Source organism: Lissotriton vulgaris, chromosome 2_1 (assembly GCF_964263255.1).
Source record: "Lissotriton vulgaris chromosome 2_1, aLisVul1.2, whole genome shotgun sequence".
NCBI lineage: Eukaryota > Metazoa > Chordata > Amphibia > Caudata > Salamandridae > Lissotriton > Lissotriton vulgaris.
This window is the reverse complement of record NC_141687.1, coordinates 1,279,530,627-1,279,549,840: the sequence shown is the minus strand read 5'-3', so window position 1 is coordinate 1,279,549,840 and position 19,214 is coordinate 1,279,530,627.

Here is a 19,214-nt window from a genome sequence, read left to right as displayed (position 1 = left end):
TCCCAGTGCATGATGGGAACAGGGCAAACCAAACTACAAAAGCCAATTCTTACACTGGGAAGGAAGCAAGCTACCGGGGACCGGTTTCTGGCATTTCAGCCGTCTTCAGCCCGGCTTGCTTGAATCCTGATGGTGCAATGAGCAAGGGACTCACATCTGAGTATACCCTTCCACGCTTAGGGTGGACAAAAATATTTACAACAAGGGGTGGTGAGGGACAGAGTCTCTGAATTAAGCAGAATACCCCGGTAGCTTGTCTCCTTTCTGGTGAAGAATTGGCTTGGTAGTTTAGTCTGCCCTGTTCCCATGATGCACTGGGCAAGGGACAGACTGATTTGCATATAGCCAGGTTCTGAGCTGGGATGGGGCAGTGAGATAAATAACGGTGATGGATCAAGCCCTGATCTTTGGACTGGGTAAGAGTGGTCTGCTTAATTCAGACACTCTGTTCATCACCACCCCCTTTTCTAAATCGTTTTTGGCCACTATAGGTGTGGCAGGGTATACTCAGACATGAGTCCCTTTCTCACTGCTCCATCAGGATTCAAGCAAGCCGGGCCGAAGACGGCTGAAATGCCAGAAACCGGTCCCCGGTAGCTTGTCTCCTTTCTGGTGAAGAATTGGCTTGGTAGTTTAGTCTGCCCTGTTCCCATGATGCACTGGGCCAGGGACAGACTGATTTGCATATAGCCAGGTTCTGAGCTGGGATGGGGTAGTGAGATAAATAACGGTGATGGATCAAGCCCTGATCTTTGGACTGGGTAAGAGTGGTCTGCGTAATTCAGACACTCTGTTCATCACCACCCCCTTTTCTAAATCGCCATCAATGTTACATCACTGAACTCATAGGGATTCTGAAAAAATCCAAGATTCACACAAAGAACACATGTAACAAATGAGCCAGGTCCATTTAGCAGGAGAATGGTAAGGGTGTGGTATGTAGCTGGTGTTTCATTTAGGAGTACAATGTCTCAAATGCATTTCTAAAGCATTGTGTGGTGGCACATGGTTATTTGCAGATAGCATATTGTCCATGGAAATTGTCACTAAATTTGTGTCAGACATACAGCTTTGCTGCTAAAAAAATATAACCTGCAAACTATAATTATGGAAATTGGGTTTTAGAGAATATTTGTCATTTGTGCATCACCAAGTAAAGTGTCTTGATTTGTTTTGATCCCATTAAAATCTTGGCTTCCATCACACTTCACAAATAGAAGAAAAGTGCTTCATTTGTGTTTTCCTAAATGTTCTAAATGTTCATTTATTATGACCAATGTGTACTGCTCATGTAGAGGTATTTACATTTTGTTGTGTGTTAGAAGAAAAATACATTGTATAACCTTTCACACCAGCAAGATTGTCACATAGTTCACTTTACAAAATCCCCATGCTTAGCAGTAAAAGAAAGAAAATTAAATGCCATTTTCGAATTCAAATAACAAGCCTCAATTTTGCAGAAGACAAGACTGACATTTGACCTGTCTTTGAACACATAGCAAATGTAGCAAGATATAAACACAATTTAAAGTCAGCTTTAATGTGCACTCACCTTTGGGACTCCAAATAGTTATTTTGGGGGAAGCACACACCTTCTTCCAGTGACTATGTCTTATGGGATACGACACATAGGGCCATCTTCCAGCTACTGCCAGGTCTTCTTTGGCTGATTCACAAGAAAGCAGAGGTTGTAGTCTTTGTTTTCCAGGAACAGTTATGAGAACACGGTTTCTGGCCACAAGGCTGCTGCTGTTTTTGATGGGGTTGGGATTTCTCACTAATAATTGACTGATGTTATTTCCTGATATGAGTAATAACCAGCTTCTGCTTTGTTCATCCTCAAATTCTAAATTTATTATTTTTTTAAATACATCTTTATTGAATTTCATCAGATCAGCTTGTCACTCGCGAAGAAAATTCGCTTCTAGAGAAAGTATGGCATTAACATATTAATCAATAATTCCGGGTGGTACAGCAGTTGAAGAAACAGTTACAGTGATATTTGGCATTGTGCTCGAGGTGGAGGGGAACCCACCAATAATGTATATATAACCGTGGTCAACCTTCAAGGGAATTGATGAGTAAACTAACAACCTTTGATGGCTTAGGCATTACTGTGGTGCTATGTGGACATGCATGGTGTGGTTGTGGTCAGCTATGTAGGAATAATGGAGTAGTCAACTTACACACGCCATTTGTGGGGGAGGGGTGGGAAGCATCTGAGTGATGGGGTGGAAAGTTTTATGGGGGTGTGTTAATTGTCAAGCGGGGTCTGTGAGTGTTCAGGACAGTTATCCAGCGGATTTGGCTTAGGCTGCGGCCAAGTAGCCCTCCGAGTCGATAAGTGGTGCAGAACTCCGGGCAGTTGGGCTAGGTGTATGAAGTGCTTCCAACTCATCTAAGATTCCCACCGTAGTCTTTGAGCCAGAGCGATATTGCAGGGGCGGTGAAGGATTTCCATAACAGGGCTATGCGGTGCTTAGCCAGCACGAGGGCTACAGCAATGAATTTATTTCAACATTGCGGCTCTTGGTGCGCTTTGGCAGCCCCAATAAACAGTGCACAGCCACCCTGTGTGATTACCTACTCGTTATATCAACTATATGTGCTAGTATATCATTACAATAAGTCCCAATAGTCAAGAAAGTCCACACCATATGGTTAAAAAATGGCTACTGCTGTGTACAGTGTGGACAGGTGTCAGCGGCCCCCAGAAACAAGCGGCCTACCCGGTCAGGGGTCAACTGGGTATGGTGCAAATAAACACATTGTGTATATTTTGGCCTGGAATTTCTGAAAATGTACTTGACCATGCCTAAGTACTGCTCTCATTTTGTATCCGTGAAGTCCTGGGATAGCAACATTTCCTAGTACGTCCTCAATGATGTGAATGGTTGGTGCCACCGTGCTGCATGGCGTTGTATATCCTGGTCACCGCACACTTGGCACCACTATGTGTAAGAAAGACCTTCAGTATAGGGGTTGTCGTGGGTGTATTGTGAGTACTTTCCCAAGTGTCATACAGTAGACTAGTGTGGGCCGCATAATTCAGTGCTTAATTTGTAAAATATTAAGTGCCAAGGCTCTGACCAGGAGGCCACTGCAGCTTGCACCACCCATCTCCCTTGTCATTGCTGCCAAAACAACTACTAACTTTCTCTCTCACATGTAAATCCGACAGTTTAGATCATTCCAGGTCACCGAAGCTAAAGGAATGGCTGGGGAGGCAGGTATGAGCAATTTTAATGTATATTGTATTCCTAAACAACTATTGTTCTGCTCATCTCTAAATTAGATGAGCAGAGCCACCACGTGGTAGACTGTTCTAAGTATGGTGTTGACAATTAGGTGCCAGTGCCGAGCACCGGAAACCAATTAAGTGCCGGTGCTGATCACCGGAAAGTACGGGCTCAAATTAAGCACTGCCGCATATAGGAGGTAGTTTCCCCAGGACAATTTATTGGCTTCCATCAGATCTTCAAAAGGGCAAAGCATGCCATATGTGAATAAGTCCCCCATATAGAGTGGTCCACCGCCATCACTGGGGTGCACAGCATGGGATGAATATAAGCATGCACAACTTGGTCTCACCCACAGCGGGAGTTGTGGTGCACATGGGACCGGGCAGGCATGCAGGGTTGTTTGTGTAAGTTTTCCAACAAGTCTTTCCTATCCTCATGAGTATATTCCATCCTCACCTGAAGACCACCACATTAGAACCCAACAACAATGTCAGTATGTCAGTGGGATGTAAGTCCTTAAACACCTATCCAACTCCTAGGTACAGCCTTCACCCTGTCAGCACATTGGCCACTGTAGGTTGTCCGCTGCATAGTTATATTCGTAATTCTGAGCTCCAAGGCCCCCCTCGGAAAGTGGAGCGTACAGTTTGGAAATCGCTGTTCTGTGCCTATCAGAGTCCCATATTAGAGATATCAATAAAGAGTGCAGCTCCTTGAAAAAGCCTCTGCTCAACAAGACTAGGAGTGATGGTAATAAATAGAGCAGGTGTGGCAGTACTAACATTTTTCTAGATCGATATTCGCCCCAAAGGTTAGAGTGGTAATGGTAGGGATGCCGAGATTGCTGATAGTGCCCTACCCAAGTTGTGATCTATTTAATCCTTCTCATTGTGACACACCCTTACAGTGGGTAATGAGAAGGAATATAGAGGAAAAAAATTCTAGCTATAATAATATTGAGTGAAAAATATCGTTGAGTGCAAGAATATCGTTGTCAAAAATATGAATTTGAAGGTAAGTTATAGTGATATAAAAATTTAGAAGTCGTCAAAATCGTTTGTAAAAATACATTTGTTTAAAATATTGTGTTTAATTATTGTTATTTTTTTGTATATATTTTAAATGTATGTATTATTTTTTTGTTTAATTATTGTTTATGTTTCTTACTATTTTAGTAGGTATGAAATTTAATTTAATACATTTTTCATTTTTCAGTTCTGTAGTGGGTTTCGGGTTAATTGGGGTATAGGGTTCTAAGTAATTTAATTATAATAAATGAATTATTACTTTTTAAGTAATATCATTTTGTGTGTTTTAGTTCTGCAGTGGGTTGTGGGTTTACAGGGGCATAGAGTGGAAAGTAATTTAATTATAATAAATGAATGATTTTTTAAAAATTAATATTATTTATTTATTTGATATTTAATTTTGATAATTGTGATTTTTTATGGAAATATTTTTTGTGGGTTGTGGCATTTATATGGGCAAAGGGTGGGAAGTAATTTATTTTTAATTTATTAATAATTAGTTGTTAATTAATAATAACAATAATGATAACACATTATGTTAATTGTGTAATTATTTCTTTTAGGTGTGGGTCGTGGTGTTATAGGAGTAAAGAGTAGGAAGTAATTTATTTTAATGAATTTAGATTTAGATATACATAAATAATATTTGTTTAATTGATAAATAATTATTTAAATTGTGCAAGTAAATATTTTTAAATTTTGCTGTGGATTGTGGGTTTTGTAAGGGTATAGGGTGGGAAGAAAATTAATTTAACATTTTTAATATTAAATATATTTCTATTTTGTATTCAACATATTTTTTTTTATTTATTTACTGTTTTTAAATTATTTAATTTTGTTTAAGATATTTAGCTTGATTTTAATGCTGCACTGAATGGAGTGGGACTAGAACTTTTGATCCCTCCACAATCCATCATTTTCCCTACTGTTGCACTGACTGGAGTGGGACTAGTAAATGTTACCCCTCCGCAATCCAACAGTTTCCCTACTGTTGCACTGACTGGAGTGGGATTAGTAAATTTTACCCCTCCACAGTCTAACACTTTACCTACTGTTCTACTGACTGGAGGGGGATAGTAAAGTGTACCCGTCCGCAGTCCAACACTTTCCCTACTGTTGCACTGACTGGAGTAGGAATAGTAAATTTTAGCCCTCTACAATCCAACACCTTCCGTACTGTTGCACTGACTGGAGTGGAAATAGTAAAGTTTACCCCTCCGCCGTCCAACACTTTACCTACTGTTGCACTGACTGGAGGGGGAATAGTACATTTTACCCCTTGGCAGTCCAACACTTTCCCTACTGTTCTACTGACTGGAGTGGGAATAGTAAAGTGTACCCCTCCGCAGTCCAACACTTTCCCTACTGTTGCACTGACTGGAGTGGAAATAGTAAATTTTAGCCCTCTGCAATCCAACACTTTCCCTACTGTTGCAGGGACTAGATTGGTAATAGTAAATTTTACTCCTCCGCAATCCAACACTTTTCCTACTGTTGCATTGAGTGGAGTGGAAATAGTAAATTTTAGCCCTATGCAATCCAACACTTTCCCTACAGTTGCACTAACTGAAAGGGGATTCTTACATTTTTCCCCTACGCAATCCAACACTTTCCCTACAGGTGCGCTGACTGGAGTGAGAATACACATTTTACCCCTCCTTAATCCAACACTTCTCCTACTGTTGCACTGCCTGAAATGGGAATATTATTATTTGTTTCTGATAATTATAATATTTATTATTGTGTTAATTGTACTGGGAATAGTAAATTGTAGTACTTTCCAATGTTATATTTTATTTAATTCTCCAGTGACAGCCGGTCTAGGGTAGGTCCCATACCGGGCTCCTCGTGGACCGCATTTGGTTTCCCTCACAATTTAGCGAGCACACCGGCCAGTCCCTGCTGGGGCTCATTTGCCCTAACCATCTGGTGCTACTTGTTTCCAGAAGGTATAGATTCTTTACCTTACACATGACTGAGTTTTTTCACACTCTTAGGACTACTACAGAATCCTAACATAAGGGGACGTGACTTTGACTTTTTCCTCACAAAATTTGCTGCCCCCTTAGAGTAGATGAGGAATACAGGTGCTGAAGAATTGCCGAGATCCCATTGGACTTTATCAAAGGCTAAAAACATGTTGACCCTGACCCTTTGCACAATTCACTTGAACTGAAAAGGGTCTCATTTTCCCCATTCAGTTCACAACTCTTTTATTTGTGGCCCAGGTACTCCTCTAATAAACTTATTTTAGAGAATCCAGGGCAATTTTTAAATCTCATTCGCATAATCCTACTTCTACTCACTTCACGTAGGTCGCCCTCACATAAACCATCTAGCTTCACAACGGCAAAATCGAGAAGACTCCGGCAAAGAGCCACCCTGCAGGGCCTGTTGAGCATGCAGCGCCAGCCAAACGAGGAGCTGCCCTATGATAAAGCATGACACCCCTCGGGTGTGTGAGGGCCCTTGATTCATATTGGAGCTATCCCTGGACGAGTACTAACTACCCTGCGCTTTCTAGCACCTATCAACAACTGACATCGTCTGACACCTTGGCAAACCCTCCCCCCCGTTCCCTTGGAACCCCCCCTCCCAGGACCAGCATACTCTTTGTCTTAAGTTACTGGTTGGGGCCCGTATGCTGGACCTACCAAGCCCTCTGTCCCTCCCTGTGATATTGTATATTTTATTTAATATTATATTTATTGTAGTTAGAGTAGCAAATCTAATTTTTGTGTGATGTAAATAATTTTTTATTGTTGTGGTGTATTAGGTGAGAGTACTTATTTGTATATTTTTTTAGTATAAACATGTATTTTATTAAATGTAGTGGGAAATGTATATGTATTTTTTAATATGTAATCATTTATTTTATGTTGTAATGTATATATGTATGTGTTTCCTTTATTATAATATTTAAAAATGTCAATATTTTTGTTTGTAAATTATTTATAATGAAATAAAAAAATATGTGTTTACTTTTTATTTTAAATTTAATTGGTTTTCTGTTTTAATATTTTCTTTCTTTGGTATATTTAAATATGTAGCAAACACAAGGAGATGATGGATGGAGCGATTAAACTTGGCAGTTTGGGCTGGAATGTTCCCATAAGGAACAGGGTCAAGACTGATTTGCATATGGCCGGGTCTGAACTGGGGTGGCGAAGTGAGCTAAGAACGATGATGGATTCAACCCAGATCTGTGACTGGAGGTGAGTGTCTGCTTGTGTTTGCTTTGTTCGCCGTAAGTTGGCAGGGGAAGGCCCAAACGTGGGTCCCTTGCTCACTCTGCCAATGGATTGAAGCTAGCTTGGCGGATGAGGGGTGTTACCCCGAATCCAGTCCCAGGATGCTTGTTTCCAGTCCAGGGAAGACCTGGCTTGGCAGTTCGGGCTGGACTATTCCCATAAGGATCAAGGTCAAGGCAAATTTGCATATGGCTTGGTCTGAACTGAGGTGGCGAAGTGAGCTGAAGAATGATGATGGGTTCAACCCAGATCTGTGACTGTCTATAAAGTTTCGGCGCTCCGTCCATTATCTCCTTCTGTTTTTTTAAAAATGTATACATTTTTGGGGGATAATATTATATTATTTACGATTTTTAAACTTAGATTATTTAAAATATTTGTTTATTTATATATGTATATTTATATATGTGTGTTTACTTTTATTAAGTAAGTTTATTTGTGATACTTGATAAAATACACATTTAAACATATTTTATTTTAATAAATTAATGTTAGTATTTAATATATGTTTATTTTAAATTATATATATTTAAAAATCGATAATTAATACAACTATGTTTTTGTAAACAATATTTTTCCCCAATATTTTTGTACTTACCTTTTTATACCTTTTTAAGTATAGGCAGTCAATACTTTTGTACTCTATATTTTTTTCCTCGAAATCTTTTTCTTCTATATTTATTTCCTCGATATTCTGTCAGACCCCTTTATAAGGGGATACAAACATGATTTGTCCCAATTGACCTTCAAACCGAGACTCCCTCACACTTCTCCAATAGGACAATGAGATGTTGTAATATATGTTACTTTTTCCTGAGGTAAATTAAGGGATCATCCATGTACAGTGAGATTATGTGCCATTGGCCTTCCATTAGGACCCCCCAATTTGGAGACCTTAGTGCACAAGCCAGGGGTCCCATGACCAGGGCAAATATTACTGGCAACAAGGGGCAGTTCTGTCTTGTGCCTCGTCCTATAGAAATAGGGTCACAGATAGTTCCAACTGTTTTCACCGTACCAATCGGATCCATGTATAATAGGGTTATCCACAACAGAAACTTAGGTCCTATCCCCATTGTACAGAGAACCTCAAGAAGCTAGGACTACCCGTAAATAGTGAAGGCCTTCTCTATATCTATAGAGGCTATCCAGGAGCCCCAGAGGTGCGCACCCAGTCCATTACCATGAACAGATAACGTAAATTCAAGAAAAGTGACCCTCCCGGGTATGAAACGTTTTTGATTGGGATTAGTCAATGTTTGAACTATTGGGATCTAATAGTTAGCTAAGGCCCTTCCCAGGATTTTGTAGTTTGTATTCCGCAGTGATAGTGGACCCACTAAGGGCAGGTCCCTTTCAGGGTTAAGAAGGACTACCAAGACAGCTTCCTTCATTGATTGTGGAAGGGAGCCTTTACCCCTGGCAGCTCCATATACCTGTAAGCCTCTGGAGGTTAGATGTTGAGCATATGTGGCATAAATCCCTTGATGGTATACAGTACGGCATAGTATGTATGAAACAACTGGTTGATCCCATCATGGGTATTAGCAATATCCCCTGCGGTGTTCTTAACACCGAAATTGGACTTCTGGGAGACTCCAACCGTAGTAGCCAGGCTTGTTTCCCCTTCTTGTCACCCTCTGCATGTTGGCATCGTATGCATTCTCTATAATCCAGGGAGTCCACTTGCACCAAACGAGCCACAACACTTCAGCCCGATGGGGTGTGCCGTTCTAAGGTGCTCATTTCCTGGTCCAGCTTCTGTACGTCCCTACTGAGCGTACGTTTGGAGCCACACCCTGACTTCATGGCATGTCTCCTCAGGACTACTATAAGGCATCCCATTCTATGAGTATATGAGTAGCAGTTCCTGCATTGTCATAAAAATAATGCTCCAGACGCTCCACCTGCATGGCATTAATTGCTGTGACGCGTAGGGCCTCCACTGGGAGATGCCATGAAGGTATAGGTGGGCGCCCTTCACTCCAATTTAGGGTAAGTAGCTAGGGATTATGGTCCGATAATGTGCCACCCAAATATTCAGCCCCCTGCCCTAGTGTTGCTGCCGAATATGTTGCCACAGAATTAGTAAATTTTGGTCTGCAGCTCATGCAACCCTGCATTGTATGAATATTCTCTCATCAGTGGGTGGAGTAGCCTCCAAACATTCTCTACTAGTGTATGGGTTGGTCATTGTCGTAAGCGTTTAGCAAGCATGTGGTATTGAACCCCTGTAGTGATCTGTCCAAAATTGTGTCAAGTACGCAATTGTAGTCCCCAGCCCAGATACATAGTAGAAGTGTATTAGTAAGTAAGGCCAGAAAGAGGGTGCCAAAGAAAGCACCCTGATTTCTGTTTTGTACATAGAGCAGCACTATTGACAATGGTCTACTATCCCTGACCCCATCAAGTACCACTTATCGGGTAACCCTTGACTAGTGAATCGAAAGAGGCATACCAAGGGCCACCCATATTAGAATTCCCCTAGAATATCCAGAATACGTGGTGCCTATTAACGTGCCCGTCCATCTCCTCCAGAGTCTCAGCAGCTCGCTGGAAGAGAGGTGTGTCACCTGAAGGCAGGCAATATGCACATTATCTCGTCTTAAAGATTGGTAGACTCTGTGGCATTTAACGCAGCCCGCCATACCTTGAACATTCCAAGTTAGTATGTGATATCTGTGAGCAACCCAGCTGCTGTCCCACGGCTTGGAAATTGCAGTTCCAAGGGGGTTGTGCGGTTCCCCTATTACCCACATTATTATTATTATTAATATTAGTGTGTTTTGTAAAGTGCGCAGCGGCCCCCACGGGGCATCCCGGCGCTGGGAGACTCTGAGAACTAGGGGGACAGGTCGGAGGTACCAAACTATGAGGAAAAAAGAAGGGTTTTAAGGGATTTATGAAATACTGGTTCTGTCTGTCATGTGCGAAGAGCTAACGGAAGCTTATTCCAGTGCTTGGTAGCACAGACCTCAAAGGTTTTTCCACCAGCACGGGAACGCTTAAATCGGGGAGTTTCAAGGAAAAATAAGGAGTTGGAGCGTAGTGCCCTGGATTTGGCATAAGGGCGAAGAGTATTTTTCAGATGGGCCGACCCATTGCCTTTAGATGCACGAAATGCCAGCGTCATTGCTTTAAATACGCATCTTTTCGCAATGGGTAGCCAATGCAGTTTACGGAGGTGAGGGGAGATATGATGTCTGGCAGGAATTCTCTCCACCAGCCGGGCGGCGGCGTTTTGAACCGTCTGCAATTTGTAACACAGGCCTACTGTGATACCAAGATAAAGGGCATTGGCATAATCAAGATGGGATATGATTAATGCCTGGATCACAGTCTTGTGGCATTCCTCCGGAAGATAGTTAATAAGCCGTTTGATTGTTCTGATTTTGGCAAAGCATGAGGCTGCGACTGTTTGTACCTGGGTATCGAAGCTGAGATGGGTATCCCAGCGTACTCCTAGGTTTTTCACCGAGTTTTTAGGCGTGGGGGCCTGGCACAAGTCTTCAGGCCACCACAGGCTGGCATCCAAGGGAGAAGGAGAGTTGAAAAACAGAATCTCCGTTTTACCTGCGTTGAGACGGAGGGAATTAGCATCCATCCAGTTGGAAATGTCTCTTAGGCAGGATTTCAGCGGGTCGAAAGCAGATGCAGAAGGGGTATCGAACGTGAAAAGTAGCTGGATGTCATCAGCATAAGATGTAGATTTGATCCCAGTCTGGGAGATCAGCTTAGCCAAAATGTGAAATAAACATTAAACAAAAGCGGGCTAAGGGAAGAACCCTGTGGGACTCCCCATTTAACTGGCCTGGCAGAGGAAGTGAAGGGAAGGGTAAAGACTTGCTGGGTGCGATTAGACAGGTACGATGACAGCCACTTCAGAACAGAGCCGCTTAGCCCTAAGTCCTCCAGCCTTCTCAGCAAGATCTTATGAGAGACGGTGTCAAATGCTGCTAAAAGATCCAGCAGCACTAACACCGCCCTCGACCCTCGGTCAAGCGTCCATCTCACAGAGTCGGCCATTTCAATGAGGGCCGACTCCGTGCTATGGCCTGACCTGAAGCCATGCTGGGAGGCATGAAGGAGCCCATTGGATTCGATGAAACTAGCCAATTGGGAATGAACCAGCTTTTCCAAGACCTTGGCTGGGGCAGGCAGGAGGGAAATGGGCCTGTAATTACAGGGGAGGTCAGGATCTAAATTGGGTTTCAGGTTATCAAGAGTAAACAACCCCAATGAATATAAGCTATGATTAATCGCCATCAGTACGGGAAGTGTGGTACAAAAACAGAGAGAAAACAAATTTGGCACTAAATCAACATCCCAACCCAATATCAACGGGTACCAGGCCACAAAGTTTGCATAGTCCTCAACTCTGGGTTACCAATAGAATGGGGAAAGGAAGGGAGCTGGATCATTGGCTCCAGGGTCATAAAAATCCAATGGTGGAAGAGGTGAGTGACTCATCGCATGGGAGGAACCCTACAACAATAGCCAAACCACAGGTGTAGATGATGGAGGCCTTAAAGCAGACTGTGGTCCAGTTGGAAACTCCAAAGGTAGTTCCGGCGATATCCTCCACATGTTGCGTCCACTGTCATTGGCGTGTGCTCCAGCCCCCACGGAACAAGGCATTCACAAGTGCGAGATCAGCATCTAAGAGTTTTCTCTCATCAGAGGAAGCAGGAAGAGGTCGAAACACTGTACTGTTCCATCACTGCTACCACTTGAGCTCTTTCCTTGGCTGGCTGTTCCTTTGTTGGATCAGATTTCATCTTGCCAGTGGTGCGGCAGCCCCTAACCATGGATGACCATGTGTACCATCCCGGCGCACAGGTGAAAAACCCAGGTTCCTTGTTCTCCAGCCAAGCCCAGCCTTCTCCGGAGTAGCACAAAAGGTGGTGGTACCCCTATACATGATTTTAAGTTTAGCCAGGAATTGCAGGGTGTATTTGATCTCGAGCCGCCTCAATTGTCTCTTGACCTCCATAAATGAAGCCAGACATTTTTATACTTCAGAGGTGTAGCCAGGGTATCTATTAACATTGCTGTTTTCAAATGAGCCAATGTCCTTTCACTCAGGCCACCTGCAGTATATGATCTCTATCACGGTGGTGTACAGACAAAATATCAAGTTTTTTATATCGAATTACAGTAATATCGATTCAAAAATATAGAATGGACACAATATCGAATTGACAGAATACAGACTACAAAAATATCGACTAGAACAGCATTAATATCGATTCCAAAATATCGAATAGACAGAATATAGACAACAAAAATATCGAATTTGAGGTAAGTTAATATCAATTTTTTAAAGTGTTTTTTATGTTACTATATGTGTGAAAAGTATATATTTATTTTATAATTAATTTTAATTAATTAATTTTATGGTATTTTATTTTTGTGTAATATAAATTAGTAGTGGGTTGTGGGTTTATAAGGGAATAGGGTGGGAAGTAATTTAAATATAATTAATTAAACATGTTAATTTATTTATTGGTATTTATTTTGAATTCATTGTTAATTAATTATTAATTGGTAATTAATTACAATTTAATTGGTAAATCATTTTAATTAATTGATTAATTGATAATTAAGTTAATTATATTAATTTTTTTCTGTAGCGGTTTGTGGGTTTATAGGGGAATAAGGTGGAAAGAAATGTAATTATAATTAATTAAATATGTTAATTTATTTATTAGGATTTATTTGGAAATAATTTTTCATTAATTATTATTTGGAAATTAATTAAAATATAATTGGTAATTATTTTAAATTGATTGATTAATTGGTAATTAATTAAAATATAATTGGTAATTCATTGTTAATTAATTTATAATTGGTAAGTAATTAAAATATTAATGGTAATTAATTTTAATTGATTGACTAAATGTTAAATATGTTAATTATTTTAATTTCTTTTCAGTAGTGGTTGTGGGTTTATAGAGGAATAGGTTGGGAAGTAATTTAATTATAAATAATAACATTGTTTAATTTATGTATTGGTTATTTTTGTATTAATTTATTAATATTTAGTAATTGTTAATTAATATATTGTTAATTGTTAAATACTATGTATTAGTAGGTAATTTTATAAAATAATTATTTTTTATTTGTATGTTTTAATTGATTAATTTATTTATTTAAAAAAATTATTAATTATTTGAAACATTTTTTATTGGTATTAATATTTAAATAATTTTCATTCATACATGAAGTATTAACTTTCCCTACTGTTGCACTCTCTGGAGTGGGAATAGTAATTTTTACCCCTACGCTATCCAACGCTTTCCCTACTGTTGCACTCACTGGATTGGGAATAGTAATTGTTACCCCTACGCTATCCAACACTTTCCCTACTCTTGTACTCTCTGGATGGGAATAGTGATTTTTACCCTTACGCTATCCAGCGCTTTCCCTACTGTTGCACTCACTGGAGTTGGAATAGTAATTTTAACCCCTACGCTATCCAACGCTTTCCCTACTGTTGCACTCACTGGAGTGGGAATAGTAATTTTTACCCCTACGCTATCCAACGCTTTCCCTACTGTAGCACTTTCTGGAGTGGGAATAGTAATTTTTACCCTTACGCTATCCAGCGCTTTCCCTACTGTTGCACTCACTGGAGTGGTAATAGTAATTTTTACCCCTACGCTATCCAACGCTTTCCCTACTGTTGCACTCTCTGGAGTGGGCACAGTAATTTTTTACCCTTACGCTATCCAGCGCTTTCCCTACTGTTGCACTCACTTGAGTGGGAACAGTAATTTTAACCCCTATGCTATCCAACGCTTTCCCTACTGTTGCACTCACGGGAGTGGGAATAGTAATTTTTACCCCTACGCTATCCAACGCTTTCCCTACTGTAGCACTCTCTGGAGTGGGAATAGTAATTTTTACCCTTACGCTATCCATCGCTTTCCCTACTGTTGCACTCACTGGAGTGGTAATAGTAATTTTTACCCCTACGCTATCCAACGCTTTCCCTACTGTTGCACTCATTAGATTAGGAATAGTAATTTTTATCCCTACGCTATCCAACGCTTTCCCTACTGTTGCTTTCTGTGGAGTGGGAATAGTAATTTTTACCCCTACGCTATCCAACGCTTTCCCTACTGTTGCACTCACTGGAGTGGGAATAGTAGTTTTTACCCCTACGCTATCCAATGCTTTCCCTACTGTTGCACTCTCTGGAGTGGGAATAGTAAATTTTACCACTACCCTATCAACGTTTTCCCTACTGTTGCACTCATTGGAGTGGGAATAGTAATTTTTACTCTACCACTATCCGACGCTTTCCCTACTGTTACACTCGTTGGAGTGGGAATAGTAATTTTTACCCCTATGCTATCCAATGCTTTCCCTACTGTTGCACTCACTGGAGTGGGAATAGAAATTTTTAATCTCCCGCTATCCAACGCTTTCCCTACTGTTGCACTCACTGGAGTGGGAATTGTAATTTTTACTTCTAGGCTATCTAATGCTTTCCCTACTGTTGCACTCTCTGGACTGGGAATAGTAATTTTTAACCCTACGCTATCCAATGTTTTCTCTACTGTTGCACTCACTGGAGTGGTAATAGTAAATTTAACCCTCTCGCTATCCTACGTTGAAAATATTGTATATTTTTTGTTAATAATATGTATATGTATATATATGTATATATTACCTACTGGCGGTCGCCAGTAGGTATATATAGTTAGGATTTTTTCCCTATGGGATTTTTGAAAATTCTATGTCTAATAACTTTGGCGTTTGTGCACGGAATCGGCTGAAATTTTTAGAAAAATGGCACATTTTGTTTCTGAGCAACCCCTGAAAATTTGGGGGGTGTTCGTCAAGGGGGGCCGAGAAAAAAGGGGGTCCCAAAACGCGTTTTTCCCATGTTAATTTCCATAGGGCGGTTGGCCTCACTTTTAGCTCGAACGGCTGAATGGATTTCCACGAAACTTGGCAAAATTGTAGGGTCTGTTAGCCCGATGTGCCTTTGCTAGGTCTCAATATATGTGCTTCAGTGAATTTTGAGAAATTAACGTTCAAAAAAAGATATATATCTGTAACAGCGCTCCGGGCTGCGCTCCGGTTCGCGTACTTTTCGTGTAATGGAACTTTGCGATGCGAATCTGATTGGCTCTTCTGTGTCTGTCACCATTCTAAACAGTCCGGAGCGGCCGCCATCTTGTCTCTCGGTAGGATCGAGAGACAAGAGGAGGCCAAAACAAAGGGGGAAATTACCATAAGGGGGCATAGTAGATCCTCGTTGACCCCCTAGGTTTTATGTGGAGGTTTTAAAAGGGCCCAGCAGGGCAAAAAAAAAAATTTTTTTTTTTTTTGCGTGGTGAGTGCCTAGTCCGCGAACCGGAAAGCGTTCTGGGCAGCATACTATAAGGAAAAAAGAATGATAGACTTTTCAAATACTGTATGTTAATTGTTTGTTGTTTTTGTTGATTATTTTTTTTTCTTTATTTTTTAAACATTTTTTTTTATTTTGATTGTGTTTCATAATTTATTAAATTTTCTAACATTTCATTGTCAGAAATTTCATATTTGTCATTGAATATATTTTGAAGTCTATGAGGGTGTAAAATGTCCTCATTTTTAAGCAGGTTATCCACTGCTTCCACACATTGAAGTAGTTCCTGGTCCCTACTTTCATCCATAAATTCATCAATGTTTCCTTGGCTGCTCTCTTCCAGTACAATTTTAAATTGAACTTGCTGCTCGTCTTCCATTTTGCCTGAAATTTGGATTAAAAAAATATATATTACTAGAGATAGGGCACTGTTGGGATTAATTTTAGATAGGCAGTTTTTATCAGTGAATTCATCTTTTGGCAGTGTATAGTATCAGAGTGGAAGTAGGACTATAAAAAAGTGTATGTGATTTAACCAAGAGAAGCCTAACTCCATCCATAACTATAACAGAGAAGTCTATCTAAATCTATAACTACTACAGAGGGATAGTATATAACTATCAGAAAAAGTTTACCATATTAAGTTATAGTGCACAATATACTTCAGTTTTAAAAATAACAACTTACCTTCACAAACAAGTTGAAGTGTTTAGTAACTATTCAAATGTAATGTACAACAAGAAGTAGCAGTCAAAATGGCTGTGTTTTCTTCTCTTCCTTTATATATATTCAGGTATATAACCAATCAAATATCAGGTAATAAAAGTAGCAAATGAAAGTAACATTTTCATTGGTTGTCAATTCCAACACTTCAGATGTGTTTTGTGAAGTAATTTACCTCACGGTATTTAGAGAGGTCTACAGGCTTAATGGCTACATGGAATTTCAATCAAATTTGTGAAAATGAAAGGGATTGTTATGTAGTATGAGGTAATGTATATTTGGTGAGAGTGTCTCTAGTCGTTTTTCTGTGAATTACTTTCCCACCTTTTTTATTGGACCGCTTCCCGGGAAGCGGTCCGGTCCGCGAACCAGCAGCGTAACGGGAGTCCACCATTTTGTGTTTCGGTCGAATCAAGATACAAGATGGAGGGCCAATAATGTTCAGAATGGATAGAAGGGGGCACGGTAGATGTATCTTGACCCCCTAGGTTTTCTGAGGGTGGCTGAGGAGGACCATATGTGCGGGAAAAAAACATTTTTTTAAAAAAATTTGCGCGGTTAGCTTCCAGTTCGCGTACCGGGTAGCGCTCTTGGAGCGTAGTTTGATGAAAATTAGAGAAAAAAGTTAGAGAAAAATAATAATTGTGAGTGATCAGATGTAGGGTAGCTCTGAGAAGAGCTTTTGGGTTTATGGTACATTTTGGTACTTATAAGTAGGTACCAATGCACAGTCTTAAATTCAAAATGAAAATTCTGTTGCCCTCATCTGAGAAGTGAACTCCATCTCCTCTGTAGATATCTTGCATGTAGTAACACAAGTTATTGTTGTACATGGAGCCCATTCCATGGTCTCTCATGTAAGCTGAACCAGATTTGTTTACATGCTTCCTCGACTTCTCAATTTGTGGACAAAATTGATTGGACCACCTCCATTTTTGTCTTTGGCATATATTGGAATATACCAAGGCAGTTTGAGGGAAAAGTGCCATTAATTGCTCAAAGGTGTCCTTTAAAAGCATTTCCAGACCTACCCCAGTCAAAGTGCCCAAATCATTACGTCCACAGTGCACAATTAACAGGTCAGGTTTTGGCAAATGCATAAAGGTTTTCACCAATGGTATCAATTGGTGACATTTTATTCCTCTTTGGCCCAACCACTTAATTTCCACATCTTGTAAATTGAGGTTAGGTAAATTTCTGTTCTCAGCATACCTTTGAGCCCAGTAGATGTAACTATGTCCAACAATCCAGACATTAAACATGGTGGGAGAAGGTTGGGCTGCAGTCAGATGAAGTGTTGTAATGAAAGGGCAGTTGAAACAGTAGGAGTTTGTAAAGAAAAAAAACTGTGGATTTCCAGTGCTAATGATTCATTAGCAGTGATTGGTGCATTTCCATTTCTGAAAACAGAAAGTTAGGGTGCATGGATGTGTTCTTTGAAAGATGTAATTTGAATGGTCAAGGAAAAAACATTTAATGAAAGATTGCACTGGATACGCAGGTGCACTGAGAGTTCAGAGTTCAATTGAAACATTGTTGTGTGAACTTGCAAACATGAGAGGTCTTTCAGGAGGTGGTTGCTAAGCAAAAAAGGCAAAGAGGGCAGAGGGGGGAAGGGTTTTGATTTGAAAAAAATGAGGGAAGAGTTATGATTGGCTAATATGAGAGATATGTGTAATGAATATCTGTATTTCTGTGCTTTCTATAGCTGCAGCCTCTGGAGTGCATCCTCTTTGTTCTGCTGAAGACAATTTGGAGTATTTCTGAGACTGTTTTGAAACTCAAAAAGTATTTGCTAAGGTGAGAAAAGATGTATTTAATTTAGATAGAGAATAGTATGATTTAAGGAGAAAATGACGAAGAAAGCTGTGTTTTTAAAATGTGGCTTTGTCTCAAGGGATATACAAATAGATTTTGTTTCTTTGAGAAATTGTAATTGCATATTCGGTTTAGCATTCTGGCATGCAGTAACACAAGATATTGTTGTACATGGAGCCCATTCCATGGTCTCTCATGTAAGCTGAAACAGATATGTTGTGTTTAAAAATGATTTTTGAAAACAATTACATTTCTGGATATGTTCTGCTAGAGCTTCATAGGTTGTTTGGGCCATATTTATAAGGCATTTGAGTGTCTCTGATGTTATTGTTCCCATTTTAATTGAAGAGCTTTCTTCATGGGGCTAGTTTCTTGTAAATACGCTCCCACCTGTGCTTGGTAAATTTATATTTTGATTATGGGAGTTACATAGCCATGTTAAAAATGTCTCAAAAATGGTGCAAGGGCATTCAAAAAAACGCTTTCATGTGTCTTAAGGACATTTTTAGTCATTTCCTCTTGAATGTAGGTATACACTTGATTTATATGCTGTGTTTAAAAACGATTTTTTGAAATCAATTATATTTCTGGATATGTACTGCTAGAGCTTCATAGGTTGTTTGGGTCATATTTATAAGGCATTTGAGTGTCTATGATGTTATTTTTCCCTTTTTAAATGGAAAGCGTTCTTCATGGGGCAAGTTTCTTGTAAATACGCTCCCACCTGTGCTTGGCAAATTTAGATTTTGATTATGGGAGTTACATAGCCATGTTAAAAATGTCCCAAAAA